Genomic DNA, 9,051 nt, shown 5'->3' on the forward strand with positions numbered 1-9,051 from the left:
AGCCGCGCAGACAAAGTCTATCACTGGGCTAGAGAGGTCCTTTCTCCTTCACTTCTGCCTGCTCTGCATCTTCCCACCCTGAGAGGGACTGTGCATTCATGTGGACACCACCAAACACAGGTTAAAACCTCATTCACACCTCACTACTGATATCTACCACTTGGTTACCCCTTGGGCCCAGGACTGTACACAAATGAGGCAGGTCTGCACTCAGTATAATGGGCCCAAGAGACCCACACAGCCCTGGAAGGGGACTGAGGGCCATTAGAGAAGGGAATCCTGAGACATGAGTACCCAGAGTAGGGGCTGGAAGTGGATTGCTAGCGGTCCCACCAGGAGCCTGGTCAGAGGCTAGGAAGGGGCCTGTGTCTTCTGGGCCTTAAGGTAGTATTTCTGCTTCCAAACCATCACCCCGTCAATACACTCTCTCACTCCCACGAAGATACAGTCACCATCATAAACATTTAATAGCTTAATACACACTGTCAGGGAAATTAATGTTTCCTCCCCTGAGAAAGATATAGTTACTGAAATAAATATAATGAACATGTATAAGGAATCTTAAATCCTTAAAATATACAGTAGAATATTTTGTGAGCAGCTCGGGAATCAAACCATCAAAATAGTGACTATAATCATGTGTGAAACTAATTTCGTATTAATGGTTCAACTAGGAAATAATGAAACAAAGGCTTTCATGCAAACTGATAAGAAACTATGAGAATTATCTATGAAAAGTTACAACAAAAATGGCTATAGAAAAAACATCTGGACAGCTGACAACCAGAAACAGTCTCAAGAATAGCTATGGTTTCCTGATGCGGGTGAAAGCAATGGAGTCTCCACCTGATAAGGTAAAATTCTTTGACATAAAGCCTAACTCAACCTTCCTTACACTGGTTTCAAAATGGTCATAAAGTATAATTTGGGAGACTTTCCACTGAAATCGCCAATAGAACTGTGAGTTGGTTGTACACCTCTACTAATTTATAATGGCAGAAAATTGGTCATCCTTTCCAAGGATAACTATGAAGTTATGATTGAGGTTTCACAATAGAAGTGAATTTAATGCATTCATTTTTAGAATAATATAACTTTGGAAAAACTTCTTATCTGTGGGTGCCAGTGGAGGAACAAGGGGAAAAAACACTCAATTCAGAGATGAGCCTTGAGTCAGAACTTCAGTACTCATCAGGCAAATGACTTAGGGTAAGTCATTTCAATTGAATTCCTTGAGAAACAGTGTCTCAACATAAAATAAGAATCATAGTCAGTATTATTTTGTGGAGACAAAACTGGGCCACAAGTGCAATGCTCTGTAAACATCAATGTGTGGTAGAAGAGTTATCTAGTAAAATGAATATATTTGTTTCAACTATCTCCCTCTGTTATTTCTGACGTACGTCATATATAAAAGCTATATCCTTCAGGGTTTCCCTGGTGGCTCAGTGGTAAAGAATCTGCCTGGCAATGAAGGAGACATGGGTTTGATCCCTGATCTGGGAAGATCCCATATGCCACAGAGCAACTAAGCCCATGTGCCATAACTATTAAGCCTGGGCTCTAGAGCCCAGGAGCTGCAACTACTGAGCCCATGTGCCACAACTCTTCAAGCCCGCACACCCTAGAGCCTGTGCTCCACAACAAGAGAAGCCACCACAATGAGAAGCCTGTACAACACAACTAGAGACTGGCCCTCACTCATCACAACTAGAGAAAGCCTGCCCAGCAATGAAGACCTAGCACAGCTAAATATATACAAATACATAAAACTATTTTAAAAAGCTATATCCTTCAACAGCAGGTACATTTCTTTTTCAGCCTCAGTAGCAGCTAATTCCTCAAATTTGAAACATGCAGTGCTCTGATTCAGTCATTAAAATGATTCTGAATCAAGGTGCCATCTTGCCAGCTGATGCTTTCATTTTAATAAGCAATTATGATCAATTATGTTATCATCTATTTGATAGTTTGACAACTGAGACTTTCTGTAAGTAAAATAATGATCTCAACTGTGTTTCTGGTCAATTCTGTCATACTGTATAAGCCTCAGTATCATTTTAATGAATTTTTATTCTGCAGAAAATTAAAGTATACATGACTAAGATAAAATAACAAAAGTTAGGCAAAAGGTTTATATTCTTCATTGTGCATGTCCTGAGGGGGAAAAGAGCAATTTCATATTGGTAAACATATTCCAGAAGCATAAATAAAGCACTGAATGAAGCAGAGGTTGTTCAAAAACAAGGAGAAATATAGTCAATACTCAACATCAAGAAAAGCCATAAACAAACCTATGAGCTGATTATGGAGATGAACTGAGACAAAGATCTGAAGGAGTTAATGAAGAGTCAGAATTCAGAAAGAGACCTGTGATTTTGACATTAAACATCTACATTATTAACTGGTGTGACATTCATGATTACTGTGTGTTTACGAGCCTAGCTCCAGGGACATTTGTGGCACAAATAAGGCCATTCTTTGGAATCTACTGCTTCTCCTTAACAAACTTATATGTATTTGTGGCACTCTTCAAGTTCCCCGTGCTCTTATCTATGATTCTGAATTCTGGGGTAGCTTAATGTCTTAAGCTATGACCTATAACTGTCTTTTTCCCATCTCCTTTTTTGAGAACCATGTAACTGTGTATAACAAAAATTTTGTTTTTTTTACACAAACACATACAGTGACAGAGATCCATACCCTATAGCCCTAAAAACCTCCACTTCATGGACAATCCTGCCCCATATATACCCCGTTAACCTGCCCTCTAATCTGTGTATTCTTCAGTTTGCATCTCTAAAAGAAACTTTAAAAGTCAAGTTATGACACTGTTTCCAAACCTAAAATAAGCTTATGTCACCATATGTTCAACTGGTGTTCAAAATTACTATTGTTTCAGATATCATCATTGTTTGTACATTTTGTTTAATAAATATCTAAGTGTTACTCATGCTCTTTTAATCTAGGTGTTTCTCCTTCACCCTTTCACTCCACTTTCCCAACCATTTAATAATAAAAGAGCTGAGTACTTATTAAATGCCAAATCCTGTGGAAACCCATACATGCATGTCTTCTAATTCTTACAAGGGCACTGCAGGTTGAACACTGATGCCCTCATTCTCTCTTGCCAAGCACCAAGCTTCAAACATAGGAGCTTCTGACTACAAATTTGGCATTCTTTCCACTCTACCATGATTCAATTTCACTTTCTTTTTTTTTTCCAATTTCACTTTAAAGGCATACAACTGTATCAGTGTTCCCATATCTTTACTACTCGATGCCCCTGCCATGCAATTTTCTGTGTGTCATTCTTTTCTGCAAAAAAGGGAGGAAGGACAATCATTTCTTAAGATACAGTAATCCCTAAAATGGCCTTTAATGAGAATTTATACATGGAACAGTACTCACCAACAACCACTATGAATTACAAAATAAGTCAAGGCAAAATCACCTTTTTTATTTTGACAGGAATCTTCCTTACTAGACTGACAGAGGTAGAGAAGAACAAAGAAAGACAGTCTACCAAACTCTTTAAGAGACTTTATAAAATCCCCCAAAGTATCTTTGGGTAAGAGATGGAAAATGAGGGTCTCATGTAGCTAAAATCACCTACATTCAGAGAATCAAGACTGATTAAGATTAAAATAATCTTCAAGAGATCAATACTGAATATAAAGACAGTTCTAAATCCAAAACCCAAAGTGAAATATGTTTGCATTTATCCATACCTCCTTGAATTTCTTTCATTAATGTCTTAGAGTTTAAATTGTTTAAATCTTTTACCTCCTTAGTTAAATTGATTACTTGGTATTTCATATTCTTTTGGATGCAGTTATAAATGGAATTTTTTTCTCTTTCAGATACTTCAATATTTGTGTATAGAAACATATTTACATACCACATCACACTGGTCAGAATGGCCATCATCAAAATGTCTACAAATAATAAATGTTGAGAGGGTGTGGAGAAAAGGGAACCTTCCTACATTGTTGGTGGCCACGTAAATTGGTGCAGCCACGATGGAGAACAGTATGGAGGTTCCTTGAAGTTAACTAAAACTAGAGCTACCATATGATCCAGCAATCCCAGTTCTGGGCATACATCCAAAGAATGTGCAGGGCAAGAATAGAGACTCAGACGTAGAGAATGAACTTGTGGACCCAGTGGGGGAAGGAGAGGGTGGGAAGAATTGAGAGAGTAGCACTGACATATACACACTACCATGTGTAAAGAGAGCTAGGGGGAAGCTGCTGTACAGCACAGGGAGCTCAGCTCGGTGCTCTGTGATGACCTAGAGTGGTGGGATAGGGAAAGGGTGGGAGGGAGGCTCAAGAGGGAGTGGATATATGTATACATGTAGCTGATTCACATTGCTGTACAGCAGAAACTAATATAACATTGTAAAGCAATTATACTTCAATTAAAAAATAAATTCTAAATGTTTAAAAAAAGGATATATGCAACCTAATGTTCATAGCAATATTATTTACAATAGCCAAGACATGGAATCAACTTAAATGTCCATCAACAGAGGAATGGATAAACAAGATATGGTACATATTAATATACACAGTGGAATATTACTCAGCTATCAAAAAGAATGGAATAATGCCATTTGCAGCAACATGGGTGGACCTAGAGATTGTCATACCTAGTGCAGTCAAACAGATAAAGACAAATATCATATGATATCATTTATATTTGGAAACAAAAATTGATAAGATGAACTTATATACAAAACAGAAACAGACTCAACAAACATAGAAAGCAAACTTAACCAACAGAGAAAGGGGAATGAGCAATAAATTGGGAATTTGAGATTATTAGATACACACTACTAAATATAAAATAGATAAACAACAAGAACCTATTGTATAGCACTGAGAACTATATTCAATACTTTGTAATAAACTACAATGGAAAATAATTCAGTATAACTGAGTCACCTTGCTCCTCCAAAAACCTTATCTCCAGGCTGCAAACTATCCGGAAGAATTATCTGAACATGAACAAGTACAAAGTGATATACAAGGGGCCAGGGGCCAGGGTTAAGTACAGTGCAGAGGCCCTGCTTTGCTACCTCTGGGACCACGTGAACATTTCAATGATAGAGACCACAGATTTTCCCTTCAACACCTCTGATTGGGAGGGTTACCTGCCTCAGGAGGACATTAGGACCAAGGCAGTGGGGCAGGTGTGTCTCTCCAGCAGGATCTCTGAAGTCCTCCCGGCTAGGTCGAGAAATAGATGATCATGATGCAGTCCAGAGGTTTAATGGGGCACCCACAGTCAAATTCCAACAAGACGTGGGCACGAAAACCACCATTCGTCTGGTAAACTCTCAGTTGGTCACCACAGAAGCGGGCTTCCTGAAAGACAGTTTGTACAATGAAGGAATCCTAATTGTGTGGGACCCATCTGTTTACCATTCAGATATCCCAAAGTGGTACAGGAATCCCGACTACAGTTTCTTCAATAACTTCAAGAGCTATCGTAAGCTGCATCCTGATCAGCCCTTTTACATCCTCAAGTCCCAGATGCCTTGGGAGCTGTGGGACATCATTCAAGAAATCTCCTCAGAGCAGATCCAGCCAAACCCCCTGTCCTCCGGATGCTCGGCATTGTCATTATGATGTTACTGTGTGACCAAGTGGTTATTTACAAGTTCCTCTCATCCAAGCGCAAGACTGATGTATGCAACTACTATCAGAGGTATTTTGACAGTGCCTGCACAATGGGCGCCTAACACCCACTCCTCTTTGAGAAGAACATGGTGAAGCGCCTCAACCTCGGCACAGACAAGGACATCTACCTGCTCGGAAAAGCCACGCTGCATGGCTTCCGGACAATTCGCTGTGGAGCATAAGCTCCCCAGCCAGGCCCCCTCACCCTTCCCCACTGGCATTTTACAGCTGGTCTTCTGGACACCCCGGGCCTGGGAAGGAAGACTGTGTGCCTGAATAATCACAGCCCACACTCCAGGCACCAAGAGCCCTGGGGCTTCAGAAACTCAAGGGCAGGGCCCCCAGCCCAGTTTGCCCTGTTGTCACGGGGGTGTGTGAACCCAGAGCCTCCTGTCTCACTCATGTATACCCGTTTAGCATTCCCTCCAGAGCCTCCCGCCCCCGACCCAGGTAAATGCAAGATCCACCTTTCCCACCAGGGCTGCCAAAACTGGTCTGCTTTCCCCACCAGAATGCTGTTGTTATTGCAAACCAGGGAAACAGGAAAAAAGGTACAGGAAGCTTGGGGCTGGTGCACTGGGATGACCCAGAGGGATGGTATGGGGAGGGAGGTGGGAGGGGGGTTCAGGATAGGGAACATGTGTACACCCGTGGCAGATCCATGTTGATGTATGGCAAAACCAATACAATATTGTAAAGTAAAAAAAAAACAAAAAAGGTACAGTCTCTATCCTCATGGAGAAGGCAATGTCACCCCACTCCAGTACTGTTGCCTGGAAAATCCCATGGACCGAGGAGCCTGGTGGGCTGCAGTCCATGGGGTCATGAAGAGTCGGACACGACTGAGCGACTTCACTTTCACTTTTCACTTTCACGCATTGGAGAAGGAAATGGCAACCCACTCCAGTGTTCTTGCCTGGAGAATCCCAGGGACAGACGAGCCTGGTGGGCTGCTCTATGGGGTCACACAGAGTCGGACACGACTGAAGCGACTTAGCAGCAGCAGCAGCAGAATCACCTTGTAGTACGCCTGAAACACTGTAAATCTACTATACTTCAATTAAAAATGAAATGCATTTATAATTTTGAGTTCTCTATTTTCCTTGGTAAGTCCAGCTAAAAGTTTGCAAATTTTATCTATATTTTTTAAAACTGTCTCTTAGTTTTCATAATCTTTTCTATTGCATTATTAGTCTCTATTTCATTTATTTCTGCTCTGATCCTGATAATTTCCTTCCTGCTGCTAATTGCTATACAGCACAAATTTTGGTCTTTTGTTTTTCCATTTGTCTGATAACTTTTGATTATTGAGCTCTTTATTGATTCATTGACTATTCAGGAGTCTGTTATTTAATTTCCCCATATTTGTGAATTTTCCAGTTAGTGTTTTGAAACTGATTGCTAGACTCACAGTACACACAGACTCACACATAATGGAATACTACTCTACCAAAAAAAGAATGAAAGTTTGCCATCTGCAGCAACACAGATGGATTGCATTATGGACGGCATTATGCTAAGTGAAATAACTCAGACAAAGACACATACTATATGATATCATGAACATGTGGCATATAAAAAATAAAACAAACTAGTAAATATAACAAAAAGGAAACAGGTTCACAGATATAGAGTACAAACTAGAGCTTACCAATGGAGAGAAGGAAGGGAGGGAGGTAATATAGAGGGGTAAGAGATTAAGAGGTACAAACTATTATGTCTAAAACAGATAAGCTGCAAGGATATACTGTACCAAAAAAGGGACTATAGTAATAGTTTATAATAATTATAAATGGAATGTAACCTTCAAAAATTGTGAACCACTATGTTGTATACTTGTAACTTACATAATAATATATACCAACTATATATCAATTTTTTTTTAAATCTATTTTTGTACATTTATTTGTTCTTTTGTTTAGACGATCTATCCATTGTTGAAAGTAGGATACTGAATTCCCTTGCTATTACTGTATTGCTGTCTATTTTTCCCTTCAGTTTAGTTCAGTCACTCAGTCGTGTCTGACTCTTTGCGACCCAATGAGTCACAGCATGTCAGGCCTCCCCTGTCCATCATCAACTCCCGGAGTCCACCCAAAGCCATGTCCATTGAGTCGGTGATGCCATCCAACCATCTCATCCTCTGTCGTCCCCTTCTCCTCCTGCCCTCAATCTTTCCCAGCATCAGGGTCTTTCCCAATGAGTCAGCTCTTTGCATCAGGTGGCCAAAGTATTGGAGTTTCAGCTTTAGCATCATTCCTTCCAAAGAATACCCAGGGCTGATCTCCTTTAGAATGGACTGGTTGGATCTCCTCACAGTCTGAGGGACTTTTAAGAGTCTTCTCCAACACCACAGTTTAAAAGCATCAATTCTTCTGTGCTCAGCTTTCTTTATAGATCAATTCTCACATCCATACATGACTACTGGAAAAGCCATAGCCGTGACTAGACGGACTTTTGTTGTCAAAGTAACGTCTCTGGTTTTTAATATGCTGTATGCTGCTGCTGCTGCTGCTAAGCCGGTTCAGTTGTGTCTGACTCTGTGCGACCCCATAGACGGCAGCCCACCAGGCTCCCCTGTCTCTGGGATTCTCTAGGCAAGAATACTGGAGTGGATTGTCATTTCCTTCTCCAATGCATGAATGTGAAAAGTCAAAGTGAAGTATCTCAGTCGTGTCCGACTCTTAGCGACCTCATGGACTGCAGCCTACCAGGCTCCTCCATCCATGGGATTTTCCAGACAAGAGTACTGGAGTGGGGTGCCATTCCCTTCTCCAATATGCTGTCTAGGTTGCTCACAACTTTCCTTCCAAGGAGTAAGTGTCTTCTAATTTCATGGCTGCAGTCACCATCTGCAGTGATTTTGGAGCCCAGAAAAATAAAGTCAGCCATTGTTTCCACTGTTTCCTCATCTACTTGCCATGAAGTGATGGGACCGGATGCCATGATCTTCGTTTTCTGAATGTTGAGCTTTAAGCCAACTTTTTCACTCTTCTCTTTCACTTTCATCAAGAGGCTCTTTAGTTCTTCTTCACTTTCTGCCATAAGGGTGGTGTCATCTGCATATCTGAGGTTATTGATATTTCTCCGGGCAATCTTGATTCCAGCTTGTGCTTCTTCCAGCCCAGTGTTTCTCATGATGTACTCTGCATATAAGTTAAATAAGCAGGGTGACGATATACAGCCTTGACGTACACCTTTCCCTATTTGGAACCAGTCTGTTGTTCCATGTCCAGTTCTAACTGTTTCTGACCTGTTCCTGACCTGCATACACATTTCTCATGATGTACTCTGCATAGAAGTTAAATAAGCAGGGTGACGATATACAGCCTTGACGTACACCTTTCCCTATTTGGAACCAGTC

At 40.8% G+C, this 9,051-nt stretch overlaps 1 pseudogene; it reads left to right on the forward strand.

Moving 5' to 3' along the window:
- LOC786303 (beta-galactoside alpha-2,6-sialyltransferase 1-like) overlaps positions 1 to 5,869 on the forward strand; it is a 68,390-nt pseudogene extending 62,521 nt beyond the window's left edge.
- Positions 5,870 to 9,051: the final 3,182 nt, after the last annotated feature.

The sequence above is a fragment of the Bos taurus genome, chromosome X, assembly GCF_002263795.3.
Source record: "Bos taurus isolate L1 Dominette 01449 registration number 42190680 breed Hereford chromosome X, ARS-UCD2.0, whole genome shotgun sequence".
NCBI lineage: Eukaryota > Metazoa > Chordata > Mammalia > Artiodactyla > Bovidae > Bos > Bos taurus.